Source organism: Poecilia reticulata, chromosome 3 (assembly GCF_904066995.2).
Source record: "Poecilia reticulata chromosome 3, P_reticulata-male-v2, whole genome shotgun sequence".
NCBI lineage: Eukaryota > Metazoa > Chordata > Actinopteri > Cyprinodontiformes > Poeciliidae > Poecilia > Poecilia reticulata.
In genome coordinates this window covers 11574110-11596729 of record NC_088832.1, presented here as the reverse complement: position 1 = coordinate 11596729, position 22620 = coordinate 11574110, and the positions used below count along the sequence as shown (strand labels likewise).

The 22620-nt window shown below is 41.5% G+C and overlaps 2 long non-coding RNA genes across 10 annotated transcripts in view; both read right to left on the bottom strand.

The window, feature by feature from the left end:
• The window catches only part of LOC103462070 (uncharacterized), a 162591-nt gene that overhangs the window by 116978 nt on the left and 22993 nt on the right, over positions 1-22620 (bottom strand). The window contains exons 5-6 of one of the 9 annotated variants that reach the window (XR_533263.2): positions 15831-16050; positions 11569-11660 (exon numbers count right to left, since the gene is read on the bottom strand). The exons of the other annotated variants lie outside the window; for them this stretch is intronic. This is a non-coding gene — a long non-coding RNA (uncharacterized LOC103462070). Of the gene's footprint in view, positions 1-11568; positions 11661-15830; positions 16051-22620 lie in introns of those variants that run through there. 9 annotated transcript variants of the gene reach the window in all.
• Positions 17924-22617, bottom strand: LOC145551079 (uncharacterized). Its single transcript, XR_014086873.1, has 2 exons — positions 18941-22617; positions 17924-18906 (listed from the first exon to the last, which is right to left on the bottom strand). It is a non-coding gene; the product is annotated as an uncharacterized LOC145551079 (long non-coding RNA).

Genomic DNA, 22620 nt, shown 5'->3' with positions numbered 1-22620 from the left:
TACTAATAGGCACCAGGCAATGGACGGGGTACTAATTTGATTGAATAATGAGCATAATTAGGTTTTAATAAAGAAAGGAGGCACACGGAGTTGGTGAAGGATTGCTGTGCCTTCTATTTTGCAGTGCATATATTTCTCATTGCCTCTGGAACCAGGCCTTTTGACAAGAACTTTCTCTTTAAATAATATCTCCAAAAACGCCACTTATCAAAAGGCGCGTGCTTATGTGTGACCTGAAATAGAGCAGAATGTTTCTGAGATAAACTATGTACAAGGACAAAAAGAGGATTTCTTTTTTTATTATTATTATTACCAAACTGTGGAACAGGCTTAATTTTACCCTCACACATCAGGCATGTTTTGAACTTTCATTCTCTGAGAACACCACATTTTCTACATAGATTTAAAAAACTAGCTTGGTTCGGCTACATTTCAGAACCTATCCTCATTTATATTCATTTCCTTGTAGACTCCAGCTGTCAGAACGTCAATGCTTTTTTTTTTTTTTTAAATGAGTAATTTCTTGTGAAGATGTGCTTTTTAAACCTGCAGTCAATTAGCTAAAGTCAGGGTTACATTATCCAGTTCTTGACTCTGACAAATATTTTCTTGTGAACAATTATGCACCATTACCTACTGTGAGGCTAAATTGGAGTCCTGTGGCTGTTGATGCACCGACAACCTACGAGAAATATCAAGTGTCAGTTATCATAAAGTATGATAGACATCTGATTATTGATTATTCCACATGAGCACCCATAACTTGCTTTCCACTCATTTTTTGCCCGATGTCTCTTTAAATTCTATATGAATCAATTCTGCAGAAGTAACAGATCTTGTCGTTTGGCTGAACATTTTGAGTCCTGTGCAATTTTTGAAGTCATGCTGTGCGCGTCGAGTTTGTGGCTTGTCAGCTGTAGTTTTGAAACGGTGTTTTGGTTAATATGTAAATGCCGTCTTTCAACCAGCTGACCACAGCAACAAGCTGCATGGAATCGTTTCCATATAGACAGAAAACCCTGCCTCTTTATCTGCCATCGTACTTAACTTTAAACAAAAGGAACAAGACAGAAAACCACATTTTTAATCATAACTTTTTAAAACTTTGGCATTCCTGGTACTAGTAATCACCCAGTGCCAACAGAATTTTTGTATTTGTGTGTTTGTGTCCTCTGAAATGCTTTAAACTTTAAATTGTTTTACTATAGACCCAGCAACACACTGGGAAAAAACGTCGCCACACAGCATCACCTGCGTATAATGTGACTTTATAGCAGTTTATCATTTGATTGATGAATTGGTTTAAGAGAGATTTTAATAAAAAACAAAAAAACAAAAGTGGTGACAAAACAAAAACAATCAAATAGGCTAACGACGTTAGTGGAATTATCCTGGAAATATAAACGCGTTACAAAACCAAATCGGTCTGAACTCATAAAGAAAACAAAAGGTTATATGAACTGTGAGTGCAATATTAACAGTGGGCCCTCGCCTATCACCACCAGCCACAGGCGAACAGAGGACGATATTGTGTGCCAGCTGCAGCTGCTCAGAGGAAGGCAGCTTGCTTTTTGTATTTCCCTTTCATCACTAAGAAAAAGAATCCGACGCCGGTTGCCAGACACCGAACACACTCTTGTTTCTGCGAGTTCTTTTTCACCCGCAGCACATGCTCCACCCATGCCTCTCCCTGCACTTCCATCTCCAGCGTACTCATCCTCCACTCTGCATATACCCTCCACATGCCCCCTTCCGTCCCTCCCAGTGGTCATCCCTGCTGCCTTTTGCTGTGCATTTTAAAAAGCATCCATCTTTTCAGCAACTCCACGCTGCTTTTCATTCTGGCAAACTGAAGTAGGCATCTTTCATCTATGAAGCAGACTGACCTATATTCTCAGGCTGGCCCCATGCAGCCGTAGTTGTAAGCTTTGTCCTGCTGCTTTTGCCCTCAGCACCAGGCAGCGGCCGTGGGTGTGGTGCCCAGGCAGAATTAGAATGGGCACTGCATCTCACAGACTCCCCTTTGAAGAAATCTATCCTGCCTGTCTCGGGCACGCTGGATTTAAAAGCTGAAAATTACCAAACTAAATCCCATCGCAGGAAGAAAGAGAGAGAACAAGTAACACCGACGGCCCCAGTGGCAGTATGAATATTTAAAAACTGTAGTTTTGTGAAAGGAGTTGCTCTATTAAATACTCCGCTCTTCTGAATATAGGTCAACGCCTTTCTCGGAGAACGTGGCCCAGTTTACCTGTTTTTCTTTTTTTCAGAGATAATTGCATGCTCCAATATGGTTCAACTAATTATTGCTTGTTAAAAAAACTTCTGTGGACTCATAAATACACAGTCAAAATAGATCAAACAGAGCATAAAGATGTGTCAGTAATGAAGCTAATTTGCTAATCAAGAATGAATTTCTTATTAGCTGCTTGTTGCCCTTGACCCACAATTGGTTGCTTATAAATTGTTTTGGGTCTTTTCTTTTTTTTTTTGTGGTAATTTATATGCAACCACACTTGCAGTAATCAAGGTCAGTGGGTCGGTTTCTCTGCATTCCTGCTGACACAGTGAGCATCCACAATATCTAAACATACAGACTGCTATTCAGACGTATTTGTGAAGAGTACAATCTAAAGGACTCGCATAGGATTTCAACAAATGCATATGAGGTCCACCCATACACACATTTAGAGAAACCATCAGACCTTTTGCATCGGTATTTTGTTGGACTGAATGTGTCAAATTTTATGCGTTTTTTTTTTTTGTGTGCTTTTTTTTAGGGATTTTATGACAGGCCACCACCAAGTTGTGAATCATTGTGAAGTTACAGCAAAATAAGAGTTTTTTTGTCGTTTTTTTTTTTTTTTTTAGTTGTCTAAAAAATGTGATGTACAATTGTATTCAGCTCAACTGAGTCAACATTTTACAGAGCCATCTTTTGCTTCCGTTACAGTTACGTCATTACTTCTTTTTAGAATAAACCAAAGCCAGACTGGATTTCTGGGGTCTACATACATTTTCAAAGAGTCACAGATTCTCAACTGGACTCAGGTCTAGACCACCTGGACCTTAACACGTAAAAGAGGCTACAGTCCAACTCAGGTGTCAGACTTTGTTCAGCCTTTGATCGCAATTCGAGAAAGGCACAAATCCACAAACTTAGGCAAACGTAGATCTGTAGTAATTTCCTTAAAATATTCGACATTTACTGTTGGCCAAGCAAAAGTAAAGAATCCCCCCATAATGTAACTTGTTTTTAATAAAGTCTAAGTTAACCTGTGAGAAAAGTTTGGACTCCACTGACCTAAACTATGGCTTTGTTGCTCCAGATGTAGGTTTGGGATTGTGATTCTGTTGGAACATAAACCAACATGTTCCAACAGGGTGTGCTAAAGTTTTAGGCTGCACATAACATATTTCATCAAAGTGAAATCCAAATGGTATTAATTCTTCTGCAGGCAATTTACAGTGTTGATAAAACAGACTTATCTTTTTTTTTTTTTTAAAGATGTCACTGTAATTGTCAGTCTTTTGGCTTTTGTCCAATTTCTCACCCATCAAAACAAACCAAGAGAAATTTCCTCAGAATCCCAAGTCTTTGGAAAGTATGAGAATTGCTTGGACTTTAGTGAGCACAAGAGATTTCAGATATAAGTTGTGCAGGTAAGGAGGTGCTGCAGCACTTCTGCATACAGACAGATATATATTCAATGACCTTCAGAAGCACCTAGGATTTATTTGAAAACTGCAAAAATACTAATTACTTCTTTCAAAGGACTAATTTAATTATCGCAGCATCTGCATCGTGATCCATATCATCAGCAAAGTAAGCAGGGGAGAGACAAAGTAAAGAAAGAGCTAATCAAGTGCTTGGTTCTCTGAGAAGTAATTTGTTTTGCAAATATAGTCGCAGAGCTGCTGAGTCATGGTTGTTCCCACACCCCCAGACACTGACCTCTCTTTCAGCTGAGGACAGGTGCCTGCCCCCTTCCCTCAATGGCAAGACCCTTACCAAAAGTGTCTCACACACACGCAGCGTATCTGCATGCATACAAACACACCGGGCGACTTCCGGGTTATTGGGTCACTCTTACATTCACAGGCCAAGCTGTCATGTCGGGCTTTATTAAGAGCCGGACTGTCTGGAAGATTTAATTAGCGAGGCCGGGGTGAGGCGAGTCCCCTGCGCAGGTTTCTGCTGAGGTCTAATAATTTGTCTCCGACTGGAGCTGGGCCACGCTCGGTTAAGAGCTGACAGCAGCGACACGGACGCCAAGTTTTCCCAGTTTGGATGTCGCATTCCAACAGCGGCCAGATACACACAGCAAATACATTTTATTCATAATACCTGATCCAAAGTAGAAAAGTTATTTAACCCCATTAATATTCCTGACACGGGAGTATGTAACGTACCATATGCCAACGGGTTTTAATGTCAGACAATAAAAGAATCCGTTCTTCCCATTACAATACGGTGTAACGTTTTTATCATATTATATATACCATTAAGGACAAGATTGAACCAGCCGCTGCCATTATGAGTGATCTATCTGAATGAATAACACTTGGTTCTCCAGAGACAACTTTGTCTTTGATGTAGCTGCCAGCCCGCTTGTTGGATGACTGATCAGCTGTTTCTGAAATGGGAACAAGAGCCTTTCAGGGATTTCAGCTCAGCAGCCACAGGCAGATGGTGTTTTCTGCACACACACAAACATGCGCGCAAGGATAGATGTACTGTTCCACAGAGCGCCGAGCTTACATATGTACCACACGCATGTACAAGCACTTACACTTGCAAATAGAGAGAAAGTCAGTTATCCTAACCTACCCTGACAGATTCACCTACACTGCAGCTTTCATAAGGCGCTACAGGTTCAACATTGCTAATTAAAAGGAAAAGAAAGGGAAGGGGCCTTCTTTTAGGTTTTAAATTACTCTGTAAAAAATTCATTAGTGAGACGAGCAAATGAAATGGCAAAATGGTTGTGTAGACTCTGTGGCAGGACGGCTCCAAGAGCCTGTTATGTTTTGAGCTGCTGGACGTCAGAGACCATTTCTGTTACACATTAGTACTTCGCACACACAAACACTGACGTACCATACACAGACATGGTTTGTTTCCAAAATACATCGTCAACTTTGTCAGCACGGAAATCGACAGCTAAAACAGTGTTATTTGCAACTCCTTGCCAGCTTGTCCCACGTCGTTTCTTCTGCAGATGCACCTCGGTTTACGGACAAACACCTGAGAATACAAAGCAGGCAGCCATGCAGATAAGGTACAGACGGATGATGTTTGCGAACTTGCCTGCTTGTTATTGTATCCATCCACAGGCATTCTAGCAGAGCAGTAACAAGCACCAACAGCCAAGTGTGGGCGTTATAAGCTTTTATCTGTGTCGGATATCGCGAGTCGCATAACGTCAGGGGTGTCTCCGGTCACTAGCTAAGGGGCTTAGCCAGCTGGTCGCCTGTGACCTGTTAAACAGCAGATAAGCCCTCTCAGCACATCACCTGGTGAGCTTTGAGCATGCTGCAGAGAAGATTAAAACTGTTGCAAAACTTTCAGAAGTGTGAAACGGAAACCACAGTGCGTCAGAAGTCAAGGTGAAGTTGGATGAAAAAACGTGGCGGATGACTAATGGCGTGACTCGGGAAAAAAAAACATACTTTTTGTCTCTGCCATCAGGCAGACAGACCTGGGTTAGGATATTGATTTTAAAATGGAGGATAATGGACTAATCAGACAAAAATGGAGCTCTCATGGTGAATGTGTGTATGGTCACTGTGGGGATAGCTCAATATTATAGAATGAAATGCATCTATATTCAAAGAAAAATCCATACAGTAGGGGTCCTAATGGGAGCACATTGACGGCCATCCGTATTTCTATGCTCATATTCAGAGTGGAGCGGAAGGCCATGATCCCCAAACCGTCCGATCCAATTTAGACAGACGGATGTAGGAAAGAGACGCCGTTGGTGCACGTGAGCTGGAATGAGATCAAACCGAACGCAGAGTCACGGTTCAAACCTGCAGCCTGGGCTGGTGTCCTGTCCACCGATTATGCCGTGTTGCTCACTGATGTTGCTTAAACTCACTTTGCTGTGATAGCAATTAAACACAGCACAAATCCAAAAGCTACTTCAAGATTTTAAGTTGAGGAATAAAAGTGAGGATATGGTAGCAAGAAATTTCTTGGGATGTTTCTTACGCTTCCAAAATTCATCACAAAAAAAGCTGGAGATAAGGTTTCTAAAAACAATCTAGACTACGTTTACAGAAAATGGCAGCTAGATTTAACTTTAAACTATTTTTCCTTCCCGTCTCATTTACATTTTACTCAAGATTGTCTGCATGGAGATGGAGTAATTTATTCCCGTTGTTACTACAGTGTCTGCTCCAGTTTTGAGCTGAGGATGCTATTGTGGCGTGACTCGCTCTCCACCGTTGTGTGCAGCGCAACTGAAGGTGTCTTAATGCCTGCGGCAAACTGGCACACTCAGCAGATGGGAGAGAGACTGATCCCTGGTTTGTTGACAGTGCACTTAAACACGGATTGTCTGTGTATGTGTGAAGAACCTCACATTATAAACCATCTCCGGCGAGCAGTAAATAAATCATAAACAGTTCGTTCATTTCTCGGATCGTGCCTCCTTTGTATGTGCTTGCGTGTGGCGGACGGAGAATTCCCACAAGCTTTGCACCTCGCAAGTATGGAGGTTAATACGTGGATAAATTATTTACTTTTGTCGGAAGCATTTTCAATCTGTGTCGGCGAAAGAATAAAAATGGAAATGTGCTCAACGGGAGGAAGATAAACACAGGTGTGTTATTTTGGACAAATGAAATTCACGTCTCCATCTGATATGAGGACGGAGGAAGTCACGCAGATGGGGCGGTGGAAACCATGACGGGGAAATGGAAAGGGATGACGTCCGTCATGAATGTTTCATCAATCTCTCAGAACTGTGAAGGATTCATCAGACCCAGAGGGAGGTCGCTGGCCTTCCTACCACTCCCTCCTGCTCAACTGCTGGCATCTATTTTCTTCCTCTTGCTCTCTTTTTACGCACACATACATATACAAGAGGGTCACACATGAGCGTAGACGGAACGAGCTGCAGTGTTATCATCATCTGACTTTTCATTTACCAGCTCTATTAGCCCCATTACCCTCTCAGCCAGACCCTCTGCTTGCCCTTCTGCTCCCTTTTCACAGGAAAACCACGATTATCACTCTGAAACTCATCCATTTCAAATGTATTCAGCTGCTTCCTGCGACTTGGCTGAATATGTTAGAAGCCGGCTGACGTGTCTACTTGCTGGCTGGCAGGCTGTCTACCCACTGAAGCTTGCTGGTGGCTACCTGGCCTGTTGTTATTTAAGGTGTCTAAATGATGCTTCCTGCCGGCAGATGGCTTGGCCGGCAAACATCCCTCCGTGGTTTGATGCGCTCATTTCTGTCACCACTATACCCTGAAAACAAGAGCTACTTGTATCAGACCAGGGTCCAAATCACAGAGACACATACCATACCAATACACACGCATACACACACACAAAAAAAACAAAAGATTATCACTAATTATGTTTTGCGGTCCTTCATGTAGATCAAAGCAAGTCGGTATCAAATTGGTCACATTCATTACCAGCCATGTTTAATGCATAGCAGATATTCTGAGGCAGCGTGGTATGTTAATGAAGTGAGAAGAACGTTAGAATAAAGCTAATTAAAATTCAAACGCATTTGTGTATGTAGGGGGTGGGAGGGCCGACGACCGTGTTTGTTGAAATACTCTGCCGTGTAGCATGTCTGCTGTAGTTAACTTTAAATTAATCGTGTGTAATTAATCTGAATGCGCTGAAGGACAACCACTGGGTTAGGAATAAGTCAGCAAAAAAGCTATAAATTCTGTTACCACTGTAAAGAAAATGATGTCTTTGATAAGACGGCCATGTGTTAGTGTTACCAATCAGGTCAAACGGCTTGCTTAAAAAAAAAATACAAAAATATTCTTTTATTATTATTTCATGATGACTTAACGTCATCATGAAATAGAATGAAAGAAACCAAAATTTTAATGAATCATGTTTGCTTGTAATTGGAGGAAACGATGCCATCTGCTGATAGAAATGCATCCATTGGCTACTTTTAATAACTGGACTTCTGAACGTGTTCAGACAAAAAAACATTCAAGAACCGGTTCTCGATTCCCATCCCCAGTGTGGGAGGCGGCCACAGGAAATCCACTTTTCTTTCTCTGACTTACCCAGTCTTTCTGCGTTTCTGTTGCAACCTGCCGATGACACTCCTTCAGTCTTGGAACGCCCTTCTTGAAGCCTCGCCATGGCGAGGTACCTTTGATCGGTGGTTAGGCGTTGTCTGGGTCTCATGATGTCAAAAGGTGAACAGCGTGATGAGGAGATCTGTTTACGTGTCAATCCTGACTGAACATTTATTTGTCAAGTCATGGTTCAATCACTTGTTGTGAAATTTAAGCTCAATGTCATAAAAACAGCAAGAGGCAGAAAAAGTAGTGAAACTTTGAACAGCTGGATATTTTTGCATTCATAAGCTTAGAGGTCACATTGAGTTAACCAGTAAATGTTATTGTGCATTTCAGGTTCATCTTGAAATTACACCTGAAAGCCAAATATTTGTAACTTTCTGAGTGATGTAACTTGAAACTCTGCCCTTGTATTCAGTCTCACAACAGCAGTAATTATTTTGAGAGAGTTGTGAGAAAGTAATTACTTTCTTAATCTGGATTTTTTTTTTTTTTCATTTCAGTCAGTCGCTTTCAGCTTGTTCATGCGTTCACTGGTAGATTGTTATGGAGGAATAGGGGGGGTTAATATTTGTCGTATGTGGGACACAGGACATGTGTTACGTTGCATCGGATAAATAAGGATGAGAAGACAGTGCATCCACAATGCAGCTAATGCAATGTTTTCAAAACACACCGTCAGCATTTTCCTCCTCCTGATGATCAGGCGAGTTCAAAATAGTTTCAGCTGTTGTGGCTCAGCGATACATACAATACAATTTTTCAAGGTAAACAGTAAATGAAAATGACCAAATAGTATCTGTACAGGAAATTGCACAGCTGAGATGGAACAGGGCAAAACTATAGGAATATAATCGTCGTTGCCTTAATTTAGTGTAATTCACTTCTCTTGTTCTGCAACTGAACATGTCCTTCAGATTTCTGGGTTTTTGGAGAATTGTCTTTCAAAGCTACAAATGCTAAAAGCTAAAGTGAAGCATTCACAAGCAAATTAGTATGAATAGAAATGTAGAAAGCGTGTGGTTCACAAGCAAAAACAAGCAAGGTTAAGTATGTAAAGTTCAGCTGCTCTGCTGACTGTCGATACAAGACGACCACAGAAACATCCGGACTTTCTTTGTCTGAACGTTTGTAAGGTAAAAAGAAAACCTCAATTCATCTCCGGAGGCTTGGAATTTCTTTTTAAAAGCAGATAAAAAAAAAAAAGTGGAATATTTTACACGACAGAAAATGCTTTGAAAGACACCACAGGTGCTCTTTAATGTACAAAGAACGAGTCTGACAGAACCTGGAGATCAATAATAAATTAAAGGCCGCTGCAGCTGCTTTACACTAAAATGACTCTCTGGTGGTAAAGCTAACATGTCTTTATAGAGCAAGCCTCTTAATTTTCTCTCTTCTACAAGAGGGAACACAATTTGATTTTTTTTTTAATTAACATTTATCAATGTATTTGTAAAATGTTTTTAGGTGTTTGATGGCAATTGCTTGTGTAAATGTTGAACATTAGTCAGTTAAATTTATATGATAGACTTTTGTGTGTCTAGTTTTCCCCCAAAACCCATTTAAATACTTTCTAGGTTGTTTAAACACAGTGCAGAATTTTATTTGCAAAATGCTTAAAAATGACCAGAAGTGAACAGTATTGCAGCATTTTTATTGTTAATATTCTGGTGCTGTGTTTTGAGGCTAAATGAAAACCAACAGTCCTAAAAGACAGAGGCGTACAATAAGTTAAAATGATTTGATTTTTAATAATTAAAGAGCACAGAGAGAAGGAGGGAGCATTTTATTCAGTTTATAAAGGATCCACTCCTTTTAGCTCTGACTGATCTCTCTTTCAGATTAGTGCTGGAATTAAATTACCCATGCCCACAGACATGGGCTTCCAAAATAGTTTTTAGTCAAAAAAAAGTTTGTAATGTGGTTATATAATCTCTTCTCTTTCAATTTCATTTAATTAGATGAAAACATTTGTAGGAAGTGCTCGATATTGCGTGATTTAAGGAAATGGGGTAGGCAAATTGTTGGCAGAGCAGCTGAGTGTTTCCTTCTGCCAGTCACTCAAAAATAATTCCCATGACTCACTCGCTTTCTTGTTTGTTTCCACTTTCTCTGCTGGGCATTTTGCTTCAATATGTTTCCTTCTGCCTCCGCCTGCTTCCTGCTGTGGCAAAGTGCATTTACAGGGGGAAAAAGGATGTACATCCCAACTTCACATTTTGTTACTTTAAAGCCACGCATTTTTGTTTTATTGGAATTTGCAGAAAAACACAAAGCAGGGACAGAAGAAAAAAAAAGTCAACTCATTGGCAAATTTTCTTTTTTAACAGATAAAATCTGAAAACTGTGGGTTGTATTTGTATCCAGCTGATCTGAACAATACTTGGTCTGACCAAGCTTTCTAAGTCTTTTGGGCTGCGTCTCCAACCATCTCATTTTGAAACTAATTTTATGATTTTAGAACTTGAAAATAAGACATGAATATGCTTTGATTAAAACTACTCTATTGCAGCTCTGGAAGGATATTTTCTTGTGTTGACCTGATTATGTTTTTTTAATTTAGCCATTTTTTCCCCCCACACTATTTCATAAAGAATTATCCAGATTTATGAAGTGGATAACAAGCAGCTGGACTATCAACAGATTCCTTGTCTTAATCCATGGATCTCTGCAGCTACTCCAGATTTTTAATCCGTCTTTTGGCTGCTTCTCTCACTAATGTCTCCTATGCCCAGTCTCAAGGTTAAGGAGGTCAGACATGTTGAGGTTTATTTGCAGCTTTGCACTCGCCTTTATGGTGTCTTCTGTTCACTAATCTTCTCTGCCAAACCTCTGAAATCTTCACAGAACAGTTCGAATAAAATCAAATGGCACGTTTACTGATTAGGTGACTTCTGAAGGCAATTTATTTCAATGGGTTATAATTACGGGCATTAAAGTAAAGGTTACACAGATAAAATCAAGTTAAACTTAAATTTCTTATTTACAAAACAACAGAAAAAGTAATAATTTTACCTCCACCTCTAATTTTGTACTTCTGTAGGTCTGTAGCTTATCTTAACACCTGGACAGGTATAATCTCTGGTCATGTCACTACCTAAAGGCCACAACATACTTCATCCAAAGTGCCAAATTCGGCTCTCATCGACGAAGACGAGTGACAAACATTTGAGTCACCTTGTTCCCAGAGAGGCATCTGCCTGCTGAACTCAACTTCAGGGTTGGATTGAACTATTTTGACAAGACTGTGTGTGAAGAATTGTGTCAGAACTTTATGTGCTGTGTTTATTGCCATGTTTGATTCAGACAGCCATGTTGATGTTTCTCTTCTACTCGTCCATTTCCATTATCCGGGTTTTGTATCTGCAAGAGACCAATAGTTTTGAGGAACATTTATTCAACACAGTGGCAAATTATGTACATTTGTATGATTCTTCACTATAAGACTGGTGAATAGTTAATAATTCCTAGACGGAAACTGTAACGTTGTTGTTCATCACCTGGAGAAATGTGTGGCAATATTTCTGTGACCGCAAAACAAAACAAAAAAACCCGGGAAGAAATGGGAACTCCAGAGGGTAGGAGCGCAACATACACTGAAGCGGGAGCGGTGTCGTCCAGGTGGATTGCACCGTTGTATAAAAGGTTTGCGAAAACAAGCGTACTGAAACGTGACCGGACGATGCCTGTTTGGCTTCAAATTAAATATTTAGGATTAATTGAAGGGACCTCAGGTACATAGAAGTCCCATTTGTATGGTGAAACAAAATAAAGGTTTCTTTTGAGGCTCAGCAAAGTCAGTTGATTTGTTTTTTTTGGTTTGTTTTTGTGGCGTTTGGCTCATGATAGTCTCTGGCATAGTAGCCCACCCCAATCCAGACAAGGTCCCACAGCTATAGCTGTCACACATACATGACGGAAGACACAAGATCCATGACCCGAGAGGTCATTAAAACAGAGACATCACTGCTCCCACTCAGTCTGAATATGAATCATGCATTGGTATATGGATCCGCAGACACGATTCTCAGGAGAGGAAGCCCTTGCCTGTTGCTTGACACTTTGGGTCTTCCTTTTCTGGCAGGAACCATTGAGATGCAGACCGAGGGGTATGGATAATGGATTGTTCCACAGTGGCAAAGTGCTCTGCACACTCTGCTGTCCCCTCAGACAGACACTCCTGCTGAGGTCTGCACTACACATCCCCTCTTCTCAAGCCCGGGGAGGTGCTGGCGAGGGGCCAACCATCGCTGAACGTGCGAGTGGGGGAATATACGCTTTGTGTGTGAGATTTTACTGTGTGGGAATGTAGGAAGCACTTGCTCACCAAGAGCTATGCTTATTAATGCCCTACAGACTAAGTGCTCTCTTTTGCACTCTCCTCCTGCTCACATCCCCTTTTCTGCCAATCTCTCAAGCCTTCTGAGTGGTCATTGCAAAGAGAGAGAGAGAGACAGAGAAGGGGGGTGTTCCTGGGGTTGCTGTAAGTACACAAACAAAGCAGAATACGAGAAGAAGCTCGCCAGTGGGCTTCGTCGAAGTGGAGCTCTCCCGTCGCCTCCCAGCTGCCGTCCCTGCTTGATGCTGCGCGTGATCAATATATTCGCATCTCAGAACTGTGCCTCAGATCGTCTCGCACTGTTTGCCCCGAAAACAACATTCATAACTCATCAACTTGCACCATGTTCGACACTAATAGAATACAGGACCACTGCCAAGCGCACCTGATTATTTCTATTCATACGCTCATTAAACACACAGCAGCATGAATGAGTCATAAACCTTCACACAGCCTGCAAGGGCTTTCTTTTTGTATCAGTGGGGTTTTACCAGAAGAACCCCACGGTTTTTGCTCACTTTGGAGCTGAAATTCCCTCGCTCACCCAAAGTGCACACATGCACACTGAATCTGACTCCATAACCTTCAAACAAGTAAAGAAACACAGACATCTTTCTGTGGTTTGGCTTTGTGCATGGGCTGAATGCTATTCCAGTAGTTCAGCTTACACAGGCTGAGATGGTCATAACTCTACTTGATCTAGTGTGTGTGTGTGTGTGTGTGTGTGTGTGTGTGTGCGTGTGTGCACAAGGTGGCTGTGTAATAAGACACCTGGGACGAGGTGTAAAGAGGCCCATAGCTCCTTTCTGAGTGAAGGAGGGCAAAGAGACCGCAGCTAGTTTAAGCATATTTAAGGCCATCATAAAGAGAACTTGGCCACTTCCATCTTGAAATACAGTCCAGGTTGAGTCCTGTTGTAATGTTTGGCTGCCTGTGCCTATATCTGCTCCCCCCGTCATCATCCTGGATGTATGAGGCCGCCGTGCCACTTTGCCCTCAAGGCGCCCTCATCTGATTAGGGAGAAGAGGCTTTTGTGGCCATGACATCTGGCAGGGTCAGCCCGTATATTAGGAAGAATCTTACAATACGTTCTTTTGCACAAAGCAAACGGAGAGAAACGGTCCGACTGGACTGAGCTGAAAGAGACGCATGAATGCAAACAGACCCCAGTGCTGCAGCGTGGACCCCCTGAATGAGGGGTCCTGTTTGATTTAATCCCAGCAATGTGCCCCGGACCCCGCGTGCACACAGATTTCACAGGCATTACGTGGGGCCGCTGTTTGCACTGAGGCTATAGCACAACGCAGAGAGGTAACCCACTGAGGATGCCAAAGGTTTGGATTTTCCCATGATAGCAACCACTCTCAGTGGATAGAGGGTGAGTAACCAGGAAGGAATCTGTCCCTTTCAATGGCCACTGAAAAGCGAAGCTGTGAAATTGTCAGAAATTTCTCTGTGTAAACAGAGGAGCACGGAGGAGAACCCAGAGACCCCGCCTGGGCCAGACTCTGCTTCCCTGGACGCTTTCTATCCGTCTCTGCTCCTCCTTTCATTTTCACAGCACACTCCTGTCTCAAATTAATTTTTAGTCTATCTGTCCCCCCCTCCCCACTGTGAACAAGTCCCACACTGTGAGGACATGGGAGCAGTTTTGCACACTTTTCTCAGATGGTATTAATTAGTTTTGAGCTTTTCTTGTCGAGAGACAGATGCTAAATACTTAATAAATAGCAAAAGAAGGCTGCAGCGTGCGTTTACCTCCCAAAGCAGAGTATTCTCTCATGAATAAAGACCAAAGGAGGCAGCAGGAGAAAAAGGACACCTGCCTAAAAGCCTCACGCCATGCCTTGTGTCTGACAGGAGTGTCCAAAAATTTGAAAGTGTTGCTCTAATTTAGCAGGTCGAATCAACATCACATTTCTTTAGGGGAGCACGACCACACAGAAGAATTTCCCTGAAACGTTCTGCTGGTTGCTAAGAGAGAGCCTCAGCTGCTGTGAGCACGTTGTGTGAATGAGGAGGGGGTAACTAATGTCCTAACCCAATGACCACCCTCTCAACAGACTGCTCTTGTCCAGAGGGAAAAAAACATTATGCTACTTCCTTAGTGTAATCAAACAGATTGACACAGAAAGGATGAAAAGCGCTAATACCCAACAAGTGTTGTTTAATACATTCTAAAGTAAAAAAAAAAAAAAAAAAAAAAAAACGAGCAATGCAAAGGCATTTAAACACATGAATGTCAAATGAAAGGTGGGAACCATTAATCTCATTGCTTGTGTGCAGTAAATGAAATGAGCGTAAAACTGCTTTACGTATTCCCTATACGAGTGAGCCATCAGGGTACATGTATAAATAAAATCACTGCATCTTCAATGGCAAAATCTGAAAGAATCGACAAAGGTTTGAGCAAGTTATGGCAGTGTGACATCTCCAAAGTGCAATTGGTCCATCACAGAAATACTTCTTAGGACAATTTATACACACCAATTAACCAAACAGTCCTGTTCTGAAACTATGGGAGGAAGGAGTACCCAGAAAGAAGTCGTATGCATGGGGGAGCATGCAAACTAATGCAGAAAGATCCAAAGCGGAGTTTTTAATCTCAGACCTTCTTGTATTTCGCAACAGTATGACTGACACCACAGTGCAGCGCTACACCAAACATAACAGTGCAAATATTTAGTTTCTAAATTTACTCTTAATTTATGTATTTAAGTAAATAGAAAAAAAAAATACAAGGTCTGCAAACCCCTCAATAAAAATGTGTAAAAAGCCTCAAAACAAAAATCTTTTACGAGAGACAGCCTTTACTTTTAGTATATTTCGGTAGTGGGGAGGTCGCCTGATGGTACCAAATCATAATTTTTTTGCCAAAATAACTATTAGCATAATTATACTTTTAATATTGTACACATCATTTTATTAAATCTGTTTGTGGAAGAGAAACAGGGCCAGAGCATCACATCTCCTCCATCATACATGAGGCTTTTTTTTTCTGCATCTTCATCCTTTTTTCATACCAAATTCTTCTTACTGTTTGCTGCTAACAGATTCAGGTTTCATCTCCTTCACTAAAGCACACAGCTGCAATTAAAGTCGTCGTAGAGTTTACCAAACGTCACTTTTCTTTAATACTTGTGGGGGTAGGATGGAAAACACTTTTTCCTGACATGCCTGACTTTTTCCTTACCATGCCACACAAATGACGGGCTCGCTTGTCGATGGCGTCTAATGGTTGTTGTGAAGACTGGGTGACTACAAAATGTCACACTTTGCTGCAGTTCTCCACCAGTGAGGTTTGGAGACTTCCTTACAGTCCTGCTCAGCGTGTTTTTGACAGATAAATATGGGGTTTTCGCTCAGCCAAGTTGCCTGTGAAGGATAACTGTGTCTCTTGCCATATTTATGCCCTAGGGAGACAGAAAGTCGTGGATTAATAATTACAAAGTACTTTAAAATTCTCATCCACTAAAATATATAATGAAAAAAAATTTTTTTTTTTATTATTATGTATAAACAATACATTCAAATGTGCAAAAGTCTTATCTGAAATTTTTATACATGTTGTGCTACATCTCCACAATTTGATGCATTAATGATTTGACAAGAAAATTACTTAACCTGATGTGCTACACAGACACCGTCTTCACCGATGAAAATTCCACTCACCTCAGTATTCTGAATGCTTGCTAGGGCTCAAACTTACAATATCTCTACATACTTCATCACTAATTCAATACATAATTATTTGACCACTTGCAGGAAATAATACAGCATTGAACTGTTATCCCCAGGCAATAATTGAATATAGAAAAATAAAATTAGATGTCCACTGTTGTTGCGCAACACCTCCCCCCCCTTCTCTCTCACTCTACTTCCCCTTCTCAGAGGAGGGAGATGTGCAGCCAGCTCTCCATCTAACGGGTAATTTGAGTTTTCTAAATCTGATGGGATTTTACCCTGTTCAGAACTGAGTAAACTCTGTTTAAGCTGGCATCGAGAAAGACTCGCCTGGTTTCTAACGACCTCCATCCAGATGTCCCACCCTTTTTCACCCTGTGAATTAGCCAGATTGAGTAGCTTGCAACCAACTAGCTTCACAGAGCACACCTGTTAACGGTCGCTCTTTCTCTTTATTACAACTTGCACTTGTTACTGAACCAGGTTGGTTTTAGTGACTCGGGCGAGTCCCAAGGGTGTTGTTTTAGTTTTGGCTAAAAGCAACCTATAAAACATTTCTACTTTTTCCTCAAACTTCATAGCTATTTCACAACCATCAAAGAACTTTAAGGTGACTCATTAATTGAATGTCCACAACATCTTTTAGATTTTCTTAATGCTAATTATTTTATTAGTAAGGCAATTTTGCAAGGGTCAGTACAGCTTAATTCAGTAGCAGAAATAATCAAATAAGTAAAATCAATAATCTAGCCTATCTTTCCCTAATGCTGACACTGAGAACTAAAAAAGGGAAACTGAGAGAGAGACGGACAGAGTTTGGCATTTTGAACCCCAGAACTGGCCTGATGATGAAGAAGGTGTTGCAGCAGCAGGAGGTTCCCAGTACAGGAAGAGTACTGACTTAGAGCAGCAGGTCTCGGGCCTCAGGGTGACTTCCTCATGCGCGTAGCGGTCCTCAGCTTCTTGTCTTGCAGCTCTGTAGCTCCCTTCTCCTCGTCTCACGATCTTCCTGGTCCCACGGAAGGAACACACCAGTTCTTCCTCTTTGCCTTTGTTCTTTGCCTTTGTCTTTATCTTCATCTTTGCCTTGTTCTTTGTCTTTGGGGGTCTAAACCCAGCTGTTGAGAGAAGTGCGATTTGAAGCCACATGTTGCGGGGCTAACGGGTTGGTCCCCATGTGCAGAACAGTCTTCGGTTCTGTGGCCCCGACTCTTCTTCAGCTGCAGAGTTCTTTGTCCATCTCCGTCTTGGCTCGAAGCTGCCTGAAGGATCCAACCAAAGATTCCTCTGTTGCACCCACCTTATAAAGGGTTTATCCACCTTTTGGTGCGTTTGCATTGGCTAGCTTTGTTGCTGTGCCTGTCTCATTGGCTGACTGCTTGGACAGATGATCTCATATCCATCACCCTGGAGACCTTATGACCGGATCTCTGTTCTAATGTCCCCAAGTTGCTCAACAGTTCCTCCTACCTCTGTTTACTGCCCAACCTTTTCTTAGGCAAGTTGAAGTTTAGCAATAAGGCTTTATCTTCTCCACTCTCCTATCAGTTCCCCTTTTTGCCCTGTCCTTCCACCTACCATCTACCTCCTACACAACATCAGTGACCTTTAATTACAGTTACAACATTTTACACCTTTTCAAGTTCAATGTCAAAATCACATTTATAACCTTTTAGTTTATCTGATTCAACATTCATTTATAATGTTATAATAACCATAACTTATTAGTTACTCTTATTATAATCATAATGTGAGTTATTACAGACACTTCTGACAAGAAACCAATAATAATCCATTATTCTAATTATCTGATATCATGTTACAGTTACTTGTTTCACCTTTAAGTACTTCCACAAGTGTAAGAGTAAGTGTAAATATTCTTATAATCAAATCAACATCAACCACTGGTTAAACCAATATTAATTATTGCCATAATTATAAGTCATTATTTTAAGTATTTTACTGTGGGTTTTATCCAATTTCTCAAAATGTTTAGATTTTATTCTTTAAAAACCTTTAATGCTTTAAAATAAGGAATGGTCTGAATTATTTTTAGACTGATGCAAGAAATAAACTTCCGCTTTTCTTCAGGAAACCAGCTTCCTGTTTCATGACTCTCTTTCTGCCTGACTTTGATTTTTTATGATTAAATATAAAAAAGTAGAATTAAAGCAAAGTTTGCAGGACACAATAACAACACACACAACCAGATTCATTTTATTACCGTCTGACTCTACTGTTGGGTCTTGATGTCACCTATGTCATTAATTTTAAGGTAATTTTATTTATTATTACTATTAAACTAAAATCTCCAGCATGGGGAAGTGGGATGAGCTCGACTTTTCTCGACACCCCCTCCGCGAGGTCAGACCTTTCACATGCTGGGAACCCAACATCCTCTTGCAGGTCTGCGTCCTCATCCCCTGGAAAGAGAAGATGGTCGTCTGGGATGTGAAGATCCTCCATCGTCACCAAGGCCACAGCAGTCTGGGATGTGAAGATGCAGATCCTCAGTCGTCACCAAGGCCTCAGCAGCCTGGGATGTGAAGATGCAGATTCTCAGTTGTCACCAAGGGCTCAGCAGTCTGGGATGTGAAGATGCAGATCCTCAGTCATCACCAAGGCCACAGCAGTCTTCAAACTCCACTGCTCTTTGACACCCCCTCCTTGGAGTTTTGATGTCTCTCAGGAAGTGACGAATGTTGAAGAGAACCCAGGTCGCTCTGATCCTTTAATAGTGACAAAAAATCCTCAGCTGAATGAAGCGTTGGTTCTTCAGGATGTGGAAGATTCCTTAGGGACAGGTTGATGGGCAAAAAGCCTCAATAAAAAAAAAACAAAACTCTGGGTGTTCAGTAGAGTAAAACAAAAAGCATAAGCAGCATGACGCTTTATCCATAATCATAATCCTTTTCCATCGCTGGGGTCGTTAAAGGGTTACTGGAGTTGTCGGAGGCAACAGGACTCTGTCAGGCAGGACTCTGTGAAGTCCACAGGTTGCTTCCAGGTGTTGGGTGTGATTTCAACACTTTGTTGCAGGATTGATCTTTGTGGTTGTCTATGACGTCACTCCTTCCTCATGACTTCAGTCCCTTTTCCAGTTTAATCCATCCTTTTGTGACAGGAGTTCTTCTTTAGCATAATCCAATTTCTTCAGGGCCCTCCTAGTCCTAAGCCTTGAAGTTGTTCTTTGAATGGCAATCATCCTGTAATAGTAGCCAGTCTAACACAGGATGGCATGATGCTTGATTCTTGCAATGTTCTGGTTCGCTTTAGCTAAGAACTGGCTTGAACACTGACCTCGTGGACCCCTTTCTTCATAAGTAATACTTTTTTACATTGCAGTACTTGCTTCACAAAATTCATTCCATTGAATTTCAACTTGATCACCATGACTACAGGCCGATCTTGATCTTTAATCCAAACTTTCTGTCCTGTTTTCAATGACACTGTAAACTGCAACTTCCCCTTTCCCTCTCTGGGCAAAAAGGAGAAGTGCCTTCGCCTTCCGGCTTTCTGTGACGTGAACAGAGTTCCTCTGCAGGGGAAGACCTGCTCTTTTTCAGCTGTCACTGTTACACCATGTCCATCAGCACCAAGAGGTACTCCTCACCTCTCTTTTCTGTTATCCATGGGGCCTCCCATCCTCTGGGAGTACTGTCCCACTTCTCGGCTCCGACAAGGACAATTTTCCTCTGCTGGACATAGCAGTCCACTTCATCATTTCCACGCCAATGAGCTCCCTCATGCGTGCTCTCAGATGCTCGACCTTGAGCTCCAGATGCATTTCACCACTTCCTTGTGAAATTGCTTACATCTTCTGGACGTACGACCTCGCGTCGTCCTCCTTGTCTCCGAGTCGCCTATCCCCCAAAGCCTCTCTTAAGCCATCGAGCAGGAATGGGTCTAGGCTATCTTGGCTACTAGCGTCACTGATGGACATGGTCAACTGTCCTCAGTGAAACTCCCCTCACCCACACGCCGTGTAGTTACTGCGAGATCCAGAACTATCCTCCTGTTTTACACGCTTAGACTTCTATGACGTTGGGCTCCACCTTGTTGTGGTTACGCAACGCCCCACGTTGGGCGCCACTTGTTGTTGCGCAACACCTCCCCCCCCTTCTCTCTCACTCTACTTCCCCTTCTCAGAGGAGGGAGATGTGCAGCCAGCTCTCCATCTAACGGGTAATTTGAGTTTTCTAAATCTGATGGGATTTTACCCTGTTCAGAACTGAGTAAACTCTGTTTAAGCTGGCATCGAGAAAGACTCGCCTGGTTTCTAACGACCTCCATCCAGATGTCCCACCCTTTTTCACCCTGTGAATTAGCCAGATTGAGTAGCTTGCAACCAACTAGCTTCACAGAGCACACCTGTTAACGGTCGCTCTTTCTCTTTATTACAACTTGCACTTGTTACTGAACCAGGTTGGTTTTAGTGACTCGGGCGAGTCCCAAGGGTGTTGTTTTAGTTTTGGCTAAAAGCAACCTATAAAACATTTCTACTTTTTCCTCAAACTTCATAGCTATTTCACAACCATCAAAGAACTTTAAGGTGACTCATTAATTGAATGTCCACAACATCTTTTAGATTTTCTTAATGCTAATTATTTTATTAGTAAGGCAATTTTGCAAGGGTCAGTACAGCTTAATTCAGTAGCAGAAATAATCAAATAAGTAAAATCAATAATCTAGCCTATCTTTCCCTAATGCTGACACTGAGAACTAAAAAAGGGAAACTGAGAGAGAGACGGACAGAGTTTGGCATTTTGAACCCCAGAACTGGCCTGATGATGAAGAAGGTGTTGCAGCAGCAGGAGGTTCCCAGTACAGGAAGAGTACTGACTTAGAGCAGCAGGTCTCGGGCCTCAGGGTGACTTCCTCATGCGCGTAGCGGTCCTCAGCTTCTTGTCTTGCAGCTCTGTAGCTCCCTTCTCCTCGTCTCACGATCTTCCTGGTCCCACGGAAGGAACACACCAGTTCTTCCTCTTTGCCTTTGTTCTTTGCCTTTGTCTTTATCTTCATCTTTGCCTTGTTCTTTGTCTTTGGGGGTCTAAACCCAGCTGTTGAGAGAAGTGCGATTTGAAGCCACATGTTGCGGGGCTAACGGGTTGGTCCCCATGTGCAGAACAGTCTTCGGTTCTGTGGCCCCGACTCTTCTTCAGCTGCAGAGTTCTTTGTCCATCTCCGTCTTGGCTCGAAGCTGCCTGAAGGATCCAACCAAAGATTCCTCTGTTGCACCCACCTTATAAAGGGTTTATCCACCTTTTGGTGCGTTTGCATTGGCTAGCTTTGTTGCTGTGCCTGTCTCATTGGCTGACTGCTTGGACAGATGATCTCATATCCATCACCCTGGAGACCTTATGACCGGATCTCTGTTCTAATGTCCCCAAGTTGCTCAACAGTTCCTCCTACCTCTGTTTACTGCCCAACCTTTTCTTAGGCAAGTTGAAGTTTAGCAATAAGGCTTTATCTTCTCCACTCTCCTATCAGTTCCCCTTTTTGCCCTGTCCTTCCACCTACCATCTACCTCCTACACAACATCAGTGACCTTTAATTACAGTTACAACATTTTACACCTTTTCAAGTTCAATGTCAAAATCACATTTATAACCTTTTAGTTTATCTGATTCAACATTCATTTATAATGTTATAATAACCATAACTTATTAGTTACTCTTATTATAATCATAATGTGAGTTATTACAGACACTTCTGACAAGAAACCAATAATAATCCATTATTCTAATTATCTGATATCATGTTACAGTTACTTGTTTCACCTTTAAGTACTTCCACAAGTGTAAGAGTAAGTGTAAATATTCTTATAATCAAATCAACATCAACCACTGGTTAAACCAATATTAATTATTGCCATAATTATAAGTCATTATTTTAAGTATTTTACTGTGGGTTTTATCCAATTTCTCAAAATGTTTAGATTTTATTCTTTAAAAACCTTTAATGCTTTAAAATAAGGAATGGTCTGAATTATTTTTAGACTGATGCAAGAAATAAACTTCCGCTTTTCTTCAGGAAACCAGCTTCCTGTTTCATGACTCTCTTTCTGCCTGACTTTGATTTTTTATGATTAAATATAAAAAAGTAGAATTAAAGCAAAGTTTGCAGGACACAATAACAACACACACAACCAGATTCATTTTATTACCGTCTGACTCTACTGTTGGGTCTTGATGTCACCTATGTCATTAATTTTAAGGTAATTTTATTTATTATTACTATTAAACTAAAATCTCCAGCATGGGGAAGTGGGATGAGCTCGACTTTTCTCGACACCACTA